At 42.0% G+C, this 21,990-nt stretch overlaps 1 long non-coding RNA gene across 1 annotated transcript; it reads left to right on the top strand.

Moving 5' to 3' along the window:
* Positions 1 to 2,900: 2,900 nt before the first annotated feature.
* On the top strand, positions 2,901 to 15,067 carry LOC132346182 (uncharacterized). Its single transcript, XR_009495944.1, has 3 exons — positions 2,901 to 3,070; positions 13,949 to 14,106; positions 14,800 to 15,067. It is a non-coding gene; the product is annotated as an uncharacterized lncRNA (long non-coding RNA).
* The last annotated feature ends 6,923 nt before the right edge of the window (positions 15,068 to 21,990 follow it).

Raw genomic sequence — 21,990 nt, 5'->3', positions numbered from 1 at the left:
GTTTCTTGAGCCCATATCCCCCCAAGTTGACTTTTTATAGGAAAGAAGACTCCTGTGCCATGGACTGAAGGGTGGTGGAGCTGGTGTGTGCAGAGGAAGGGGCTGGAGTCCCTGCCCTCCATGTGGCCTCTCTGTCCTGCTCTGGGTTTCAGCCTGCTCCCTTCTCCCTCGCACCAGAACCAGGCCAATGTCCAGCCCTTCACCTGCTGACCCCTGTGTGAACCCAGTAACCGCCCTAACTCTCTGTTTCTGTTGTAGTTTTCTTTGTCATTTGGGTTAACACCTCTTGAACTTTGCAACTCTACTGTTTGTAAAGTCTTGGAGGGAAAGGGGGCAGATATGTGTGCTGCATACATTATTTTCAAACTGGAAGCCTAATATTTAATTTCCACCAGTGCTATTCAGGCTCCCCCGCTCCTCCTCAGCATCATGACACAAGCTGTTTTGTGCGTCTACATCACACAGTGCATGGTCCTCTAGAAAGTTGCTTGTCTTATACACACTACTCCTCTGGTCCCCAAATGGTCAGGGACAGATTCTGCAGTTTTAACTCTTCATAGAGTCTTCACTTAGCAGAGGAGCAATAAAAATTTTGTAAAGGAAGACTACCTAAGTTGAGTAACTTGGAGTATAGATTGCAATTTTACTTAGGAAGCTACCATTCAATTCAAGTGCTTCAGTTCCTGTGTGTTAATTTTCATATGATAGCCACGAGCGTATACACACTCAGTTGCATATAGATATAGATATATGCAGGCATGTATACATGAATGTGTGTGTGTGTGTGTGTGTGTGTGTGTGTGTGAGACAGAGAGAGAGAGGAAAAGAGATTGGGAAAAACAGAGAGACAGTAGTGAAAGTAATATTCCAGTGATATTCTGGTTTGTTCTGACTTAGTAAAATTCAGTTGATTTTAAAGCCATGTGGTACTTAGGTAGATCATATGCTTGCATAACTTATTCTTGGATATTTGAATATGACTTCATCAGAGGTTTATAAAGTTTGAAGTTTAATTTAAGAGTTCTGGGAATGGGAGGGTTTTCTATGAATAAAATATCATATTTTCAAATCTTAAATGGGCAGTGGAGACTTTTTCATTGAATATAGATGATAAGTTGCAAGCTACTTTTAGTGAGCAGGTTTCCCCTCTTCCTTCCCTCCGGGACCATGTCTCTAGAGTTCTACAAATAGAAATTTCTTACAAAAAGATTCTTACTAAAGATAATTTAAATTTACCCTTTTTTAAATCAATAGTAAGCACATATTATTTGATCAGTGCAATAAAATTAGAATATGCACAAATACCTCTCTGTGTTTCTCTTTATTTTCATCCAGTTTGATTTCTCAAACTTCTTATGGTAAATGTATTGATAATCTGATCATATGTAACAACTATTTCTTTTTTTTAACACCTATTTCTAAATTTGAAATACCCTAAATATTATATGGAACTTAATATTCTTTGCAAGACTAAACTTTCAGTTTCTAATAGAGCACTTGAGAAGGGTTCTGAATGCAGAAACTTTCAGCCTCTCTCTGATGCTTACACTGTGAGACATTGTTCTGTAATCTCAATACCAGAGGTGTAATTTAAACTTGCATAGAGGTTAATATTATAGGGCTCTTTGGCCATGGAACCGACAGCTTCTCACACACTTGAATTCTGATTTTTCTTCTCCAGGACCCTACATTTTCATTAACTGCTGATGCATATTTTAAAGATGTAAGAGAGTCGCCTCGGGCCTTTGCAGAGAAAAATGGTTCTTTTCTGATTTCATTTTGTCTTCTTGTTCGCGTCTACAGCTTCCCCTTCAGTCTAAGCCTAATTCTGCTGCAGGAACATGCAGCATGCAGCGTGAAGTCCAACAGCCATGTTCTTTTTCTAAGATGACGTGGAAGCTGTATTGGGCTGGTTAAAAGTTTTCAGAGAAAGGTTGTTCTCAGCTGAGTTATTTCATCAGCTTATGTGGACAGTAAAAACTATAATTAAACATGAACTGACGCTAGTGGTAAATAAGTTGCCTGTCAAAGCAGGAGACCTAAGAGACATGGGTTTGATATCTTGGTGGGGAAGATCCCCTGGAGGAGGGCGCAGCAACCCACTCCATATTCTTGCCTGGAGAATCCCATGGACAGAGGAGCCTGGGAGGCTACAGTCCATGAGGTCACACAGAGTCAGATATGACTGAGGTGACTAAGCACACAAAACATAAAGTTGGGGAACAATTCACATAGCATTATATGTAATCTTGTACAAACACACCCTACTTATATTCTTATCCTCAGACCTCCTATTACTGTATAATTTTATTCCCATGCCTCTCTAACTCATTAGTACAACACCTTATATATATATATATATTTTTTTTTTTCTTCAGATTTTGACTTAAAGTATTTTTCCAGTCTCACTAAGAAATAATTGACATACATTATGGTATAAATTTCCCTCATGGCTCAGTGGTAAAGAATCTGCCTGCCAATGCAGGAGATGCAGGTTCTATCCCTGGGTCAGGAAGATACCCTGGAGAGATGGCAACTCACTCCAGTATTCTCGCCTGGAAAATCCCATGGCCAGAGGAGTCTGATGGGCTACAGCCCACTTAGTTGCAAAAGAATCTGATACAACTTAGTGACTACACAACAAAAACAGCATAGATTTCAGATGTACAGCACAATTTATATATATGATGAAATGATTACTAAAGTAGGTCCAGCTAGGATAATTCTCTTTAGATACAATAAAAATAAAAGAAATGAAAAGGAAAAACATTCTCCTTGTGATGACAACTCAGGGTTTACTCCGTTAACAACTTGCCTGAAGACTGCAGGCCAGTGCCAGACCCAGTGCTGCCGTCGCGGTGTCTGCGCAGCACCAGCGCTGGTGACCGGAGGCTTGTGTCTTTGGACTGCTTTCTCCAGTTTCTCCTCCCTCTACACCGTGCACCTGCTGACCACAGACCTGAGCGCTTTTCCTCTGGGTTTGTCGAGAAGGACCGGGAAGCTTGGAGCGATGCAGTCCGTGGAGTAGCAAAGAGTCGGACACGACTCAGTGACTGAACAACAGCAACACGTAAGTAAGATCATGCGTTATTTGTCTTTCTCTGACTCACTTCACTTCACTTATCATAATAACTTCAAGGTCCATCCTTGTTGACGCAATGGTACGATTTCCTCATTTTTTTATGACTGAATAACATTCCATTGTGTGTGTGTGTATATATATACACATATATACACCACAGCTTCTTCATTCAGCTATTGATGGACACAAATTGTTTCCATGTCTCGGCTATTGTAAATAATGCTGCTATGGATACGGAGGTGCAGATATCTTTTCAAGTTAGTGTTTTTGTTTCCTTTGGGTATTTTCCCAGAAGTAGAACTTCTGGTAGTTCTAGTTTTAATTTTTTGAGGATCCACCATATTGTTTTCCATAAGGGCTGTGCCAATTTCTAATCTCATCAATGTGCAGAAGGCTTCTTTTTTTCTCCACATTGGAGCCAACATTTGTCATCTCCTTTGAGAATGGACATACTAACAAGGGTGAGATGATGTGTCATTTTGGTTTTAATTTGCATTTCCCTGAACTAGTGACATTGAGCATCTTTTATAGTACCTTTTGGCCATTCCTCTACCTTTGAATAAATCTCTATTCCCGTGCTTTTGCTCATGTTTAATAGGTTATTTAGAGTTTTTGTTTGCTTGCTATTGAATTGTACAAGATTTTGCAAGTATATTTTGGATATTAGTCTGTTATCAGGTACATGGTTTGAAAACACTTTATTTCCAACCTGTAGGTGCCTTTTCACTACACGATGGTTTCTTTCCTTGTGCAGAAGCTTTCTAGTTTGACGTAGTCCCACTTTTTTTTTTTTTTTTTGCTGATTTTATTGCTTGTTCTTTAGGTGTTATATCCAAAAAAATTATCAAGGCCCATATCTGATAATGAATGTACTGAGAACATGAGATTTGTCAAAAGGTCACAGTTGAAATTTGACTGGGCAAGGAGTTCTGTATAAATCAGAAAGGTATCAGAGTCTAGATTGCAGAGACTTGTTGAATGGTATTTTTAGGGTTGCCATTTTTAGGAAATAAAAATATAGGACTAGATAAATTTGGATTTCAGACAAACAAAAAATAAGCATTCAGTTCAAGTTGTCTCATTTAGTACTTTTATTAAAATACTAATGCTGAACATTAACTTTTATGTAAATTATACACTCTTATCCTCATCCTCTTGGCTGTGACTGTTTCTTATGATGTTTCTGATGACCTTAGCAGTTTTGAATAGTACTGGCCAAATATATTGCAGGATGTCCCCCAGCAGGGCTTTGGCTCATGTTTTTCTCATGATTAGACTTTAGCTACATCTTTGGGAGGGAGAGCCCACAGGTAAACCTCATTCTCATCGCAACGTATCAACACAACATCACTATTGGCATTGACCTTGATCATGAACTGAGGGAGATTTTCTTTTAAAATATAGAATCGCTGTTGATCAGTTTTAAAATGAAAAATTTCCTGGAATATTGCTTTTCAAATTAATCAACATACATATTGCATAATACTATTTACCTGTGGAGTTAGAGGCTAACGGATCCAGAGATGGGGTGGTATCTAAATTTGCAAGGCAAGTTCAGACAGAGCGGAAATCAGTCAAGAATTCAGTACTGCTTTTTTACTTCTCTGAGGAAAATGAAGTACCTGCATAGCAGTCTTGGCTGCCAGGAAATGAGGCAGGAAATGAGGGACATGACACAAAACGGGAGTTGAATAGATATTTCTTTGGATCAGAAGATGATCCTTGCTTTTATAGATTACCAATCAATTGGATAGCTGCAGGGAGATGAGATCAAGGGACTGAAACACAGGGTTTTTTAACCAATAATCTTTCTCCTCAGCTGCAGAGGTGAGTAACTATTTCTGCCTCTTTATTTCCTAGGGTGCAAGATGGTCCTAAAAGCTTGTACTTATCCAGCCTTTTTCCATGTGACTGGGAACAGACAAATGGAAACACTGGACAGACTCTTACAGCTACCAGTTCTATGAGCTGGTCCTCTTTCTAAATCTGACGTCTTATATCAGTGGGACCTTGGCTCTGTGTAAATAAGTGAATGACTAAGGAAAAGAAAGGGAAGGGGTTAGTCAAGGAAATGGAGGCAATAGATGGATAATGGATGGTGAAGAAGAAAAAAGAAAATTTAACAATATCTAGTACCCACTGAGAGTCTGAGAGCAAGATAATAGTATTATTGAGTAGCTGTATTACAGATGCCAGCAAGAGAGAAGCCATTTGTCTGCAGAGTTTCTCCTTTGAAGATGAAGGCCCAGGATAGAGTCCAATACATTTAGGGGTGTTTCTTCTAGATGTGCCTGGATGATGCCAGGACCACCTTGCAGAGGAACACTTACTTGGTATAATTATAATTTTACCTTGTCTTTGGTTCCTTTTCTAAAGCTGTATCTCCTATAGAGGACCCCTTCCAGATTTAGCCATACCTGGTGACTTTCTTTCTGTCTCTCTCTCACACACATGCATTACTGAAATATTTTAAAGCAAATTTCCAAATTACTTATGATTTTACTGCTATACAATCAGCATGTTTCTCTTAAAAATATGAACATTTTCTTACTAAGACATAATGCTTTCATTGCACTTATGAAAAGGAACAATAATTCCCGGTAACACTTATTACTCATTTCCCACTCAAGTTTCTCTGATTATCTCAGAAATAGGATTTTACAATTGGTTTATTTGAAGCAGACTTCAGAAAGTTCATTCATTGTGTGCACTTGTTCAGTCTCTTAGGTCTTTTAAAATATAATACAATAACCCCATCATTTTTGTTTTCATGCCATTGACTTAATGTAAGTGGGTCAATTACCTTGTAGAAAGTTATAGTTCTTTGATTTATTTATCATTTAACTTGATCCTCCATCTTCTGGATTATCTGTAAACTTAAAGCAAGCTCTAAGGGATTGGTTAGATGAAAGGTCAACTGATGAGGAAAAAGCCCTCCTGGTGATGCTACATACTTTGACTGCATCACAGCCTCCTGGTTCCCACTCCTGCTGATGCCAAGATGGACCATTCCATTTAGTGGAGGCAGCCTATACCTTCCACTGAAATTTTGCCTTCTTTGATCAAGTGATAATCTTTGCCTGAATTCGTAATTTTATTTAAATGTTGCAAAATGGTTGTTTCTTTTTTCTTTCATTTCTATAGTTATTAGTTGGAATTGTTCTCTAAACATACCTCTCACAAGCTAGAATTCTTTGATTCCATTGAAGTACATTTCAGAAAAGGATGACAGAAATGTGTTTAATTCTTTTGCTTTTTCTGGCAACTTCAGAGTGAGAAGCTGTGGTCTCTAGTAGCACTGTGACTCCCTGCCCACATTCCCTGAGTTTGAGCATTTCAGCACAAGCTCCTCAAACCTCACACCAACAGAAACCTCAACTCTGTTCCTGACAACTTTCTCTGGTGGTCAGGCCCTCTTTGCCTGTAACCACAGCAGACCAGAGAGAAAGGGAAATCAGTGCCTATGATCCCCTTTCTCATTGCTCTATCCAGCACCGGACAGGAATAGGTGAAAAGAGACCGAGGGTGCTCCTCGGGTGAGATACCGCTAAAGTCTCTGTTCTACACTGGCTTTCTATCCTCCGTGAAAATCAAGCCCCAGCACATCACCATGTCAATTAGCTTAATAATGTGTACTTTGACAGCATATTGAAAAGCAGACACATTGCTTTGTCAACAAAGGTCCATCTAGTCAAGGCTAAGGAGAAGGCAATGGCACCCCACTCCAGTACTCTTGCCTGGAAAATCCCATGGATGGAGGAGCCTGGTAGGCTGCAGTCCATGGGGTCACTGAGGGTCGGACACGACTGAACGACTTCACTTTCACTTTTCACTTTCATGCATTGGAGAAGGAAATGGCAACCCACTCCAGTGTTTTTGCCTTGAGAATCCCAGGTATGGGGGAGCCTGGTGGGCTGCTGTCTATGGGGTCGCACAGAGTCAGACACGACTGAAGCAACTTAGCAGCAGCAGTCAAGGCTATGGTTTTTCCAGTGGTGGTGTATGGATGTGAGAGTTGGACTATAAAGAAAGCTGAGCACGGAAGAATTGATGCTTTTGAACTGCGGTGTTGGAGAAAACTCTTGAGAGTCCCTTGGCCTGCAAGGAGATCCAACCAGTCCATCTTGAAGGAGACCAGTCCTGGGTGTTCATTGGAAAGATTGATGTTGAAGCTGAAACTCCAATACTTTGGCCACCTGATGCAAAGAGCTGACTCATTTGAAAAGACCCTGATGCTGGGAAAGATTGAGGGCAGGAGGAGAAGGGGACGACAGAGGATGAGATGGTTGGATGGCATCACTGACTCAATGGACATGGGTTTGGGTAGACTCTGGGAGTTGGTGATGGACAGGAAGGCCTGGTGTGCTGCGGTTCACGGGGTCACAAAGAGTTGGACATGATTGAGCGACTGAACTGAACTGAACTGATGTGCACTCTACATGTCTTCTCAAGGTTTCTTCCTTTCTTCATCTTGTGTCCTCACTATTTTGCTGGTGTTTCCAGGGATTATTTTCCAAATTAACTGCATGCTCACAAATCCTTGGCCAGGGTCTCTTCTGTGTGAGACGCAAACTAGAAGGATGCCTTGCTTACTGTCAGTGGCAAGCAGTGCTTTGATGCTTCTTCCCCTGTTTTTCTTTTTCCTTCTCTCTGGCTCTTTCTCAGTTACTCTCCTTTAAGTAATAACACTCATTTTATGAGTTTTATATATTCTGGCATTTCAGTTATTACAGTCATTTTGAAAACACTCAAATTGTCATATTTTTGATCACTGACATCTTTTCTCGTGTTAATGTCTTTAATCCTTTCCTTGCATTTCTTTTAAGATTCTATTTCTAGAGGAATTTTAGGTTCACAGAAAACTTGAGTGGAAAGCAGAGCATCTCAGGACACACACAACTTCCCCTGCCATCCCCACATGGTACATTTGCTTCTTTAAGAAAGTCATAGAAGTGGATTCATTTCATGTCTGGCTTCTTTCACTCAAGGGTATACATATGAGTTTTATTTATTTTTGATGAGTAGTGGTGATCCATTTATTTTCTTTGCAGCATTTCATTGTGTTAATGGAGCACACAATATTTCCCATTTTTGTTGTTTTACATTTAGGTTGTTTCCAGGGTTATGAAACACTCATGATTTAATTATAAATAAAATTATGATGAATGATATTGGACAAAGCTTTGAGTATATAAGTAAAATTTCCTAGGTAGATACCTAAGAGTGATATTACTGATTGTATGGTAGGTATATTTTTAATTTCTCTGAAGTTGCTATGACATTTTTAAATCCCTGCTAGCATTCTATACATTCTTGTCAACCATAGTATCATCAGTTTTTAAATTAAAAAAGAAAAATTTTTTTTAGCCATTCTAGTGGTTTGGCATTATTCAAGAAATAGTTTTCATTTTTATTTATTTTATTTTAAAATTTTTGTTTATTTTTATTTATGCATTTGTTGGCTGCACTGGATCTTGGTTGCCACATGCAGGCCTTCTATGGTTGTGGCGGGGGGTGGGTACTCTCTAGTTTCGGAGCACAGGCTTCTCCTTTCGGTGGCTTCTCTTTGTGAGGTGCTCAGACCACAGAGCCTGGGCTCAGTAGCTGTGGTGCACAGGTTCAGCTGCCCTGCAGCACGCGGAACCTTCCCAGACTGGGTCACTTGCACTGGCTGGCGGATTCTTAACCACTGGAGCACCAGGGACATCCCAGGCATGGTTTTTATACAGTGGGCATGGTTTGTATTTCTTTGATGAGTAATGATGCTGTGCACTCTTTTATATGCTTACTGGCAACTCGTATTTCTTCTTTTGTTAAGTATGTGTTCAACTTGTTTGCCCATTGTTGAGTTTTTTGCCTTTTTACTGTTGAGTTATACAAGTCTTTTATATTCTAGATGTAAGTCATTTGCCAGACACGTGTGATAAAGGTATTTTCTTCCAGTGTATGGCTTTCCTATTATTTATCTGTGGCTTTTATGGAGCAGAAGTGTTTTAATCCTCTTTTTAAAAATGTCTTTAAAGTCCAATTTACAAATTTTGCTTTATGGCAATTTCTTTTTCTGTATTTTCTAAGAAGTCTTTAACTATCCCAAGAGACCTACCTACCTAACTAAAGTAACTAACTAAATATATATGTATATATAAAATAATGTACATGCTTATTTACACATTTGTATATATTACTCTTTGTCACTGTATTGAATATTTTTAAGAACTCTGTTGGTGTACAATGTATGTACCATATGTTCACTCATTTTAAATATAAAGGCTGTTATTAGTAAGGTGACAGAACCACAATCCTAGAACTCCCCACCACCCCAGGACCATCGCTCATGCCATTTCTGTGGTCTTTCTCATCCCACCTCCCGCCTCGTGTAACTACTAACCTGCTTTCTGTATCTGTGGAGCTGTGTTTTTAGACATTCATAAAAATAGACTCATACAACACTGTAATGGGAAGAATTGAAAGCACCCTCATGACTTCTTTCCCTGGTATGATAATGGTGACCCTGGTAATTTATACGACAAAAGAGAAATGGGGGAAGTGCTAATCTGATCTCATTAGCGCTTTAAAGGCAGGGAGTCTTCTCTGGTTAGGAGCAGAGGGGAAGTCAGAGAAGTGATTGGGAGCTCTAAAAGAATCCCAGGAGCCTTTGCTGGCTTTGGAAAAGGAGGCAGTCCCTTGCGGGGACAGGACAGCAGCCTCAGGAGGTGGCAGCCAGCCAGGAAATGGGGAGCTCTGTCTTCACACTGCAAGGAGCTGCACTGTGCCGCAGCTTGAAGGGGCTTGCAAGCAGATTCTTCCCCAGAGGCTCCAGATCGGAGGTCAGTCTGGCTGACACCTTGATTTCTCCGTGGAAGACCCAGCTAGCTGTGTCCAGACCCCCAACCCACAAGCGAGACGCGGGATGAGTGTTGTGTCAGCGGCTGAGTGTGTGGGACACTTGGGATACAACAACAGAAGACGAATCACATATATAGTCTTTTGTGTCTGGCTTCTTTAACTAAAATTGAGGTCCCTCAACATAATATTAGGTGCATGCCTGCTAAGTCACTTCAGTTCAAGTCCAGCTCTTTGCGACCCCATAGGCTGCAGCCCGCCAGGCTTCTCTGTCCATGGGATTTTCCAGGCAAGAATACTGGAGTGGGTTGTCATTTCCTTCTCCAGGGGATCTTCCCCACCCTTGGTCTCCTGGATTGGCAGGCGTATTCTTTCCAACTGCACCACCTGGAAAGCCTTTTAGAAATATATATGTATATATATATATATATGTATTACTTAAAAGACTTGAATCTGATTGATTTAAATAATTTAATAGATTTACTTTGTATTTTAAAGCTTCATATTTTTATATCCTTTTGATAGGAAATTTAGGTTGGTCTACAATTGTAGAGAATACAATCTAATTATTCACAAAAAAGACACAGCGTTGCTCTCCACATCATGTTTATCAAATTAGTCCCTGAGACTAAAATTGAAAGGATATATGGTTTGCAGACAGAATAAGAAAATGTCTATGAAATCGTAGTGAAAAAATACTGTAAGTGACACACACACACAAAAATAAGAATGTTGTTGACGTGTGAAATGGCAACCCACTCCAGTATTCTTGCCTGGAAGATCCCTTGGACAGCAGAGTGTGGTGGGGGTCACAGTCCACGGGTCACAAAGAGTCAGACATGACTTAGAAACTAAGCAACGACAAACAAGAGTACTTCCTGTGATCAAAACACTTGGTCCCTTTCTGCAGATGTACTTACTCAACTATGTACACCAAGAGAAAAATAGTATAAATTAGAATTTGAGGCATCTCCCCCAAATTTGGACATAAAGTTGTTTTACCACCTTTTGTTGAAGAAATCTTTCTTCCTTATGAACTGTTTGCTGGTTTTTTTTGTATTGAAATCGATTTTTCATTTAGATGGTAGTATAGATACGTCTGTTGATTCTGTTTCATAATATATTTGTGTATCCTCATGCAGATCGCACACTGAATATCCTGTGGAAGGGAGATACTCAGTAAAATGAGCCTGTCACATGACATTACATTTCCAAGCTAGGATTTGGAGGTCTTTCTAATTTAAGGCCATTTTGCTTTAGAACCACTAGAAATATTGAATCTGTGATTTGTCTAACAGCTAGTTTTTATTGCCTGCACAACATGCGTGGCTCAGCTGATAAAGAATCCACCTGCAATGCGGGAGACCTGGGTTCCATCCCTGGGTTGTGAAGATCCCTTGCAGAAGGGAAAGGCTACCCACTCCTGTATTCTGGCCTGGAAAATCCCATGGACTGTATAGTCCATGGGGTCACAGATAATTGGACACGACTGAGAGACCTTCACTTTCACTTTCAGATCATTGATAAAAGTTGAGAAAACAAAGAGAGCTCCTATCATAGCAACAAATGCATGATATTCAGATCAGATCAGATCAGATCAGTCGCTCAGTCATGTCTGACTCTTTGGGACCCCATGAATCGCAGCACGCCAGGTCACCCTGTCCAACACAAACTCCCGGAGTTCACTGAGACTTATGTCCATCGAGTCAGTGATGCCATCCAGCCATCTCATCCTCTGTCGTCCCCTTCTCCTCCTGCCCCCAATCCCTCCCAGCATCAGAGTCTTTTCCAATGAGTCAACTCTTCACATGAGGTGGCCAAAGGACTGGAGTTTCAGCTTTAGCATCATTCCTTTCAAAGAAATCCCAGGGCTGATCTCCTTCAGAATGGACTGGTTGGATCTCCTTGCAGTCCAAGGGACTCTCAAGAGTCTTCTCCAACACCACAGTTCAAAAGCATCAATTCTTCGGCGCTCAGCCTTCTTCACAGTCCAACTCTCACATCCATACATGACCACAGGAAAAACCATAGCCTTGACTAGATGGACCTTTGTTGGCAAAGTAATGTCTCTGCTTTTGAATATGCTATCTAGGTTGGTCATAACTTTCCTTCCAAGGAGTAAGCGTCTTTTAATTTCATGGCTGCAGTCACCATCTGCAGTGATTTTAGAGCCCAGAAAAATAAAGTCTGACACTGTTTCCACTGTTTCCCCATCTATTTGCCATGAAGTGATGGGACCGGATGCCATGATCTTCGTTTTCTGAATGTTGAGCTTTAAGCCAACTTTTTCACTCTCCACTTCACTTTCATCAAGAGGCTTTTGAGTTCCTCTTCACTTTCTGCTGTAAGGGTGGTGTCATCTGCATATCTGAGGTTATTGAGATTTCTCCTGGCAATCTTGATTCCAGCTTGTGTTTCTTCCAGCCCAGTGTTTCTCATGATGTACTCTGCATAGAAGTTAAATAAACAGGGTGACAACATACAGCCTTGACGAACTCCTTTTCCTATTTGGAACCAGTCTGTTGTTCCAAAACAACTCAGCAGTGGCCACAGGACTGGAAAAGGTCAGTTTTCATTACAATCCCAAAGAAAGGCAATGATATTTCTCCCAGCAATCTTGATTCCAGCTGTGTTTCTTCCAGTCCAGCGTTTCTTATGATGTACTCTGTATATAAGTTAAATAAACAGGGTGACAATATACAGCCTTGACAAACTCTTTTTCCTATTTGGAACCAGTCTGTTGTTCCAAAAAAACTCAGCAGTGGCCACAGGACTGGAAAAGGTCAGTTTTCATTCCAATCCCAAAGAAAGGCAATACCAAAGAATGCTCAAACTACCGTACAATTGCACTCATCTCACACGCTAGTAAAGTAATGCTCAAAATTCTCCAAGCCAGGCTTCAGCAATATGTGAACCGTGAACTTTCTGATGTGCAAGCTGGTTTTAGAAAAGGCAGAGGAACCAGAGATCAAATTGCCAACATCCGCTGGATCATGGAAAAAGCAAGAGAGTTCCAGAAAAACATCTATTTCTGGTTTATTGACTATGCCAAAGCCTTTGACTGTGTGGATCACAACAAACTATGGAAAATTCTGAAAGAGATGGGAATACCAGACCACTTGATCTGCCTCTTGAGAAATCTGTATGCAGGTCAGGAAGCAAGAGTTAGAACTGGACATGGAACAACAGACTGGTTCCAAATAGGAAAAGGAGTTCTTCAAGGCTGTATATTGTCACCCTGTTTATTTTAACTTATATGCATGATATTCAACGAGCTGTAAATCTGCAAACCCACCCAAGCAAATATCAACACTCTTTTATGGGTTTCATATTTAAATATTCCTAGTAAAGTCCTCTGACGTGGATGAATAATTAATGAAATGGATCCTGTATGATAAGTGCTAGATGGATCTTTAAGGTCCAGCTTACAGTGGGCAGATTATGGGCATGGAGAAATGATGTCCACACGAGTCTGATAGGCTGTTGAGTGATCTTTGTCCCCCGATTTATTTTTTGATTTATGAAATGGCATTTATCAAATGCCCTTGGGCATCCACTCAGCAGTGAGCATAAATTTAAAATACAATAAGTGCGTCTTCTCCATGACATTTTTTCCCAATGCACTGAGAAAAGAAAATGCTACAGGGAAACAATTTGACAGAGGAAATCATATGAGCATTAGACAGAGTCATTAAAAGTTGTACACTGGGAAATATAACTGGGTTTCACTGAATATTTAATCAAAATTAATTAAAAAGGATTCTCTCACAGACTCTCACTGACTTTCTCTGTGTGCGTCTAAATTGTGTTAGATCCTATGGCGAAATAAGATTTCATTGGTATCTGTAAATAATGGATACCTCACTACTAATATTATATATTTTGTCTGCAAAATATGGGGTTGAGTTGTATAAGTGTATAAAATTGTAACTGATGATATAATCTGTGTTGTCAGGAGATATGTAAATATAAAAATGTTCTTTGTGAGTTTGTTTTTATATTTTTTTAAAATTTCCTTGGCAGGGACCTGTGAAGAGCTCTGTCCTTCTGAGATTGCCCTCGATGGAAGGGACTGGGGGATGCAGGGAAGAGGATTACGCACCTCTGCACCACTGTGTGGACCCTGGCCTGTGAGATGGGAAATGAGAAGAGCTGTGTCAGGAGAGCTCTGAGTGTCAAGGGTAATGCTTGGTTTCATTTGTATCCAGGGTTTCCCTAAACGCCATGACTCAGCTGTAAAAAGAATGCGTTTGACTCGGTCCTAATAAGGTGGATGAACCTAGAGCCTATTACACAGAACAAAGCAAATCAGAAAGAGAAAGACGATATCATATATTAACGCATATATGTGGAATCTAGAAAGATGGTACTGAGGAAGCTATGTGCCGGGCAGCAGTGGAGATGCAGACGCAGAGAACAGACTTGTGGAGACGGGGTGGGGGGCGTAAAAAGGAGAGAGCGGCAGGCAGACACAGATTTACCATGTGTGAGACACATAGCCTGTGGGGATTCCCTGTGTGACGAAGGGGCTCAAACCCAGTGCTCTGGGACAGTGTGGAGGGGCGGGATCGGGTGGGAGGTGGAAGGGAGTCTCCAGGGGAGGGAGGCGTATGTATGCCTACGCTGGTTCCTGTTGGTGTATGGCAGAAACCAACACAGCATTGTAAAGCAATTATCTTCAAATCAAAAACAAGTAAATTTAAATAAAAATAGAATTAATTAATCTGATATAGACAGATAAAGATAACTAATTAATACTGTAGATTTCCTTTTACATCCTCCAGGGTCCTTGACTTATAAACATTGTTTTCAGTGGTTCAAATCCAGTGAGTATATGCTATAATTTACGTTTATGAATGAATTTCCACAAATAGAACCAATGTCAGACCTTCAACTGCTGCTGCTGCTGCTGCTAAGTCACTTCAGTCGTGTCCGACTCTGTGGGACCCCAAAGACGGCAGCCCACCAGGCTCCCCTGTCCCTGGGATTCTCCAGGCAAGATCACTGGAGTGGGCTGCCATTTCCTTCTCCACAGACCTTCAACTAGAGACTCCTGAAGAAGAGGAAAGAATTTTTTAGAAATCTACTGAGGGAATTGGAAAATAACCATTTGTTGGTCAATTCCTAACAAAAATAAATCATGCTTAGAGGCAGTAGCTCGTGGCCTTTGTCTTTGGGAAGTGTGTGGCAATTTATTGTTAGAAATCTGCGTTTGTTGAAAGCACTTGGATCTGGTTGATAAAACTTATTTTGTATATTAAGTGTATGTTTTCATATCATTTGAGTGGAACATTTAAGATTGCTCCAAGACTGAGGCAATAACATTTAATTATCTACAAAGAGAAGACAGCACTGCTTTTTACTGTCATTTTATCAATTTAGTCCCTTGAGGCTAAAAAATAAATACGGTTTGCAATAAAGAGAAAATAAGAAAATAATTACAAAATGATAATGAAAAAGTGCTGGAAGTGGGGCAAAAACAATCTAATCTACACGTTTAGCTTCATGGAAGAATTCTGTCTGTGGCCACAAAGTAGTGTCTCTTCTGAAAGTATTTCAGTTACTTACACTGGGAGGAAAATAAGTGTATTTAAGAAAAAGGAGGTCTGAAGACAGTTTTTGTTTTTTGTAACTAAAGAGGACTGCTACTGGCATTTGGGCTTCCCTGGTGCTCATCGTTAAAGAATTCACCTGCCATTGCAGCAGATGCAGGAGACACGGGTTCACATCCTGAGTCAGGAAGGCCCTCTGGAGAATCAGATGGTAACCCGCTGCGCTATGCTTGCCTGGGAAATCCATGGACAGTGGAGCCTGGCAGGCTACGGTCCATGGGGTCCCAGAGAAGTCAGACACGACTTAGTGACTACACAACAGCATCTACTGGCGTTTAGTGGGCAGCGGCCCAGGATGCAGATAAAACCTGCAGTGAGTGGCCCCCACACAATCCCACTGTCACAGCCGAGACACAGCTGACCTCCAGCGTCAGAAGAGCCGATGAGGGAAAACCCCGACGCAGAGGAAGATGAGTCTTTCCCTGATTTGCCTACACTTCCCTAAGGACCAGCAATGGGCCTCCGGGCCTGGTACTGCTAACTCCACAGGTGCAGGCTGAGGGACGTGCAGCGCGTCTCTAACGATTTTTAGCTGTGTCAGTACTTCGGAGCATCCTCAGGTGCGTGGCCCTTTGAGCATCTCCATGACAGGTAGTCACAGGGATAAAGGAAATCTTATTTAGGCCTCACATAGGTGAGTTTTCTTCCTCAGTGGTTCTTACTTGGATTGCTTTAAAAATATTTGAACAATCGGCATTTTACTGAGAAACAGGCAGCTTCTTGTAGCCCAGCCACTTCTGGAAAGTGAAACCCAAACTCCCACCTGAAGAAGAGGAGTCAGTGTCTCTGTGTGAAAACAGAACTCTCTCCTGAAAACAAGTCAGCATGGGGATGGAAATACTTCACTTTTTTGAGAGGGAAATGTTAGAAAATCAAGAAAATGCAGCACACGTTTCTTCAGTCTACTTTATAAACTGAGGCTTTCCTTTTCCCCTTTGAAAGCTGAGTTAATGCTAAGATCATGGTGTGTCTAGAGACAGGAGACTCATTTCCACAAGGATTCAGCAGCCAGGTGTGAGTGAGTATGTGTGTGTGAGAAAGAGGGGGCAAGGGGGCACTTCAGTATGGATTCAAGTGTGCATACATGCATCAGCGTGTGGCGTGTAATAGTGTGTATCAGTGTGTGTGTACACACATATGAGTGTGTGCAGATCTGTGTGCACGCAAGTGTAGTGCTGTAGGCTTCTCCGGAGGGAGCAATCCTCGTGTACTAAAACCGAATGCTTTGTAGAAGCACACGGAGGAAATGACAGCTCACTGAAAACGACCTCCGTGTGAGGGAGCACTCCTTCATGTGACACTCCGTGTGAGGGAGCACGCCTTCATGTGACACAGCCCTCTGTCACCTCTAGGATCCAATGGAACAGACTGGGTTGCTGTAGAAGAGGGCACTCTGACCTCTTTGATTATGAACACTGCTATCAGTCACACAAGGCTGACATATGGTGGTCTTACATCCATGGACTGTGGCCCACCAGGCTCCTCTGTCCATGGGATTCTCCAGGCAAGAATACTGGAGTGGGTTGCCATTTCCTCCTCCAGAGGATCATCCCGACCCAGGAACCAAACCCATATCTCCTACGTCTCCTGCATGGCAGGTGGATTCTTCTACTGCTGAACCGCCGAGGAAGGTCCTGCATCTGAATGGTGCTTATTGACTGTGTAGCACTCTACAGCTAGTTGTGTAATTGCTAAGTCGTGTTTGACTCTTTGTGACCCCATGGACTGTAGCCCGCCAGGCTCCTCCATCCATGGGATTCTCCTGGCAAGAAAAGTGGAGTGGGTTGCCCTTTCCTTCTCCAAGGTAGCTAGTCAGCTGTGTGAAAACAAGGACTCTTCTTTTAATGTCTTTTCTTCTCTGTTACCTCCTCGTTTGGCACCTACTACAAGAGCCAGCATGAAAGGGACACTTGAAATGAACTCGGTCCATATCTACCATGCACTGGAGGCCCGTCAGTCGGCTAAGGACTGGAGTCCCAGTGATGACAAAGCCTGAACTGCCCTGTGGCACGAGGGTGCATAAATAAAACCTGCAAGATGAAACTGCCGCTCCTGATATGGACACAGTCCTGCAGGAAAAGCCAAGGCAGCTTACTTTAGAGGTAAATTCTGAGATGTGCCTGGGATTTTTCTGGGAAGGGAAAGGAAACTAAAGAGGAATTTAAGAAAAGAAAGGTCATAAGGTAGTTTACTGTGCCAAAAGATAATTTACCCTCTTGTTTGGGAAGAATTTGCTTATTTTTTGTACACACATGTCATCAAGAAATGTCTCTTTATTCCTCTGTCTTATACTGCTTGAGCTGCCGTAGCAGAATATCATAGACTGGGAGGCTTAACCAACAGAAATGTATTTTTCACAGTGTTGGAAGCTGTCTAGAGTTGTCTTCCAGTAAGTAGACAGCCGCCACCCCCCCCACCCCCGCCCACCATCTTCACAGAGAGAGAGAGAGAGAATCTTCTGGTTTCTCTTCCTGTTCTTACAAGGACATGAATCCATCATGGGCACTGCACCCTCATGACCTCACTGATTCCTGCATGCTCAGTGGCTCAACTGTGTCCGACTCTTTGCAGCCCCATAGACTACAAACCATTAGGCGCCTCTGTCCATGGGATTCTCCAAGCAAGAATACTGGAGTGGGCTGCCATGCCTTCCTCCAGGGGATCTTCTTGATCCAGGGACTGAACCCATGTCTCCTTCATCCAGAGGTGGATTCTTTACCACTGAGTCACTGGGGAAGTCCCTTCTAATCCTAATTACCTTCTATAAGCACCACAGGCAGTGCTAGCACTGAGGCATAGGACTTCCAACACATGAATTTTAAAGGGACGTGATGCTCAGTCCGTAACTGTGTCTGTCTATCCTCTACCAGTTTATCAATTATCTGTACCTATTAGGCTGTTTCTGAGCTCATTCTGTCAAAGTAGTGAACAATTTCAGATTTTTATACATAACAAAGAAGAATTATATGAACATACCTGTATTTTATAGAAGATGTTGTGGAGTGGTTTCAGAGGAGAGGTTGGAAGGATGGAGATGCTCATTTAATATGCAGGAGATAATGAGGGTCTGAGAGGCAGAGCAGCAGTGATCCGGAGGGGAGAGCATGGGTTAAAGGAGAAAACAGAGATAAGGTGAGAAAGAGTCACCAATTCAATGAATGTAGAGTGTTGACAGAAATGGAGAAATCCTGGATATTTCTGGAAATGTGAACTGTGCAGCTGGTGACGTAACAAGACAGTGAACATGGAAGGGGATGAACAGTATTTACAGGTAGAAAAAGACAGCCATGGACATTACAGTGTGAAAATGGAGCTTGTGAAGGACCACGGGGTTTGAAGTCGAGCAAATTTAGGTGCAAACACAAGCTTTCTCATTATTGGGTGTATCTCTTACCTCTTCACTTTTCTATAAAATTGAGATAATTGGACCTTTTCTGAACCTGTTGTAAGAATTGCAATATACAGCTTATATTGTTTCTGAGTTATTTTCTTTGAAGGACTTGCAACTGTGCCTGCTGCTGCTGCTGCTAAGTTGCTTCAGTCGTGTCCGACTCCAGCAACCCATAGACAGCAGCCCACCAGGCTCTCCTGTGCCCAGGATTCTCTAGAAAAGAACACTTGAGTGGGTTGCCATTTCCTTCTCCAATGCATGGAAGTGAAAAGTGAAAGTGAAGTCGCTCAGTCGTGTCTGACTCTTAGCGACCCCATGGACTACAGCCTACCAGGCTCCTCCGTCCATGGGATTTTCCAGGCAAGAGTATTGGAGTGGGGTGCCATTGCCTTCTCAGAAAGTCATTCAGTCGTATCTAACTCTTTGCGACCCCCTTCTCCAGCAACTGTGCCTAGAACATAATAAACAGATGATTAATGTCTACTATTACATAACATTTTCCATCTCTATAAATACATTAATAAGTAACTGTGTGCTTCAGTCCGTGGGGTTGCGAAGAGTTGGACACAATGAGGTGACTGAACAATAACGACAACATTGCTCTTGCTTTATAAGAGGCGTGTTCTCAGATCTCTTCAAATAGCAATGCGTTGTTTTCAGCAACATCCTCTGAATTACTATTATTTTTATTTTAAAGACAAAAAGTGAGACAGAAACATCTAGTAAATAAGCCAGAAGAGGGGAAATCACTAAATGAGTGATTTGCACTAAGGAGTGAAATACGAGAAGAGCATGTGGACGCAAAGGAGGAGAAAGCCAGGAAGCATCACTGTGTGTAGTGCCGCGGACGGGGGAGATTGAAAGCGGAGACCCCGGGTTGCGTGCTGAGACGGGGATTCCCACGGGGTCGGGGAAGGAAAGGCAGGCAGCAGTGGGACTGAAAGGCTGGTGGAAAGAAAAGACGTGGAAGCAAACTGGGGGAAGAGCAATTTAGGAGGGAAGTGATGTGAGAGAGAAGAGGGAGATGGAGACAGAGAATGAATATGGAGGAAATGACAAACTTCAATCTTTCTATGTAATTTCTAAGGTGGTCCTGCAATGAATTCTCTTCAATTTTATACATGAGAAAAATGGAAGAAATGAGACAGCATCTTGCTTACAGCAACATTGCGAATCCATTTATGGTGGAGTTTCTATTCAAACACAGAACTTGAGATTTCTCAGGGTACTCCACTGAGCTCCACACTTTTCCACTCTGTCTGTGACTGAAATTAAAAAAAGGAACATCACCATTTAAGGCAATTATTGCTCATTTAATGTCTACAGAACCATTTTGTTCACAAGCAATAGCACAGTATGTGTGCTTTGCATTCTAAGGCTACTGCTTTCAAAATATTTTCTGGATTACATCTCTAAACAAACTGCTCAGATTTTCTTATGGCTATGTCAACTACGTTATTCACTGTATAACTGGTGTTGTAGAGTGATAAGACTTTAACTCAGTGTTCAGTTAGGACCCTTTCTGTCTTGGTGTCTGATATGAAGCCACCAGCAGGAAAAAGCAATGTGAGTTAATATACGGAATTTATTTTTACTCTTTCTGACTTACGTCACTCTGTATAGCAGGCTGTAGGGTCATCTGCCTCACTTAAAGTGATTCAAATTCATTTGTTTTTATGGCTGAGTCATATTTGAGTGTGTATATGTACCACATCTTCTTTATCCATTCATCTGGCTATGGACATCGAGTTTGCTTCCATGTCCTGGATATCACAAGCAGTGCTACAGTGAACGCTGGGGTACATGGGTCTTTTAGAATTGTGATTTTCTCAAGGTACGCTATCATGTGTAAAACAGATAGCTGGTGAGAAGTTGCCATATAGCACAGGGACGCCAACCTGGTGCTCTGGGATGACCTAGAGGGATGGAGTGGGCCTGGCGAGGGAGGCCCCAGAGGAGGGAAAATATGGATAATCATGGCTGATGCACGCTGTTGTAGGGCAGAAACCAACACAACATAGCAGAGCAATTTTCCTCCAATTAAAAAATAAAAATTGCAACATGAGAACTGCCGGGTTCAGGTCTTAGTGAAGATGACAGACCCTCTCTCTATTCAAGACCGGCTGGGAGACTGACACTAATTTTCCTAGGACGGGCCCATGATTCACCCTCAGCACACACACACAATTCTGCTGATGAGTTGGCAGTCAGCATTTCCTTGAGTGAGTCATCCGTGTGCTGCTTGTTATTTCATTTTTATTTAGGAACTGGTGTCTGATTCCTGCCTGAAAGGACCAAGCAAGAGACACCATGGCTGGCCAGCTGTGGTGGGCAGGGCCAAGGAGGCTGGCACTGTGAGACAGCTGCCCTGCACCAAAGATGCACGTTGCTAAGGGCTTATATATAGACCCTGTAGATAAATCCTGCTTGTTTATACCACGTGAGGGGCAAGGGGATGCAAATATTGAAGCCGGGGACAGGAGAGTCTTAAGCTGGAAAGAGTCATTGCCGAAGATGCCAGTGGGGGCAAGCTCAGGTGAACCACATGAGGTTGACAATCAAGTTACTCAGGTGCCCAGCGCACCAGCAGCAGATACTGTCTGCACTAGACAAGGGGCACTGCGCCTTTCCTCCAGGCCAGAGGAGTGCCGATCCTCAGGAGAGCCACTGCGTGCATCTCTTCTCTTCTCTGTGTTCGGTGACGCATTTGCCATCACAGGAGTCTTTCCACCTCTGAGATCAGCAAGCACAATGACTCAGGATCTTTATTCTTTGGAGAACTGGTGGTTGAACATCAGTTTAACCTCCTCTCTCCTGCACCCTGACAAGGAAGGGGTCCAAGAAAACCACAAGCTCATTGGAGAAAAGGTGGAGGGAAGAAGGGAAAAGAAGGGATTCCCCACACACAACTTGTAAGACCAAAGTAGATTCACATTGAGGAAAGCAGGGAAACTGACCAATGAATGGACACAAAGTTATAGAATGGTTGTTGGCTGTTGAACTTGATGAAAACTAGGGGGGATCCTGAAAGGCTAAGGGGCCTGACAGGATTTCTTCAGGAG

The sequence above is a fragment of the Bos taurus genome, chromosome 9, assembly GCF_002263795.3.
Source record: "Bos taurus isolate L1 Dominette 01449 registration number 42190680 breed Hereford chromosome 9, ARS-UCD2.0, whole genome shotgun sequence".
Classification (NCBI taxonomy): Eukaryota; Metazoa; Chordata; class Mammalia; order Artiodactyla; family Bovidae; genus Bos; species Bos taurus.
The sequence above is the reverse complement of the archived record's forward strand: the minus strand, read 5'-3'. Positions and strand labels throughout refer to the sequence as shown.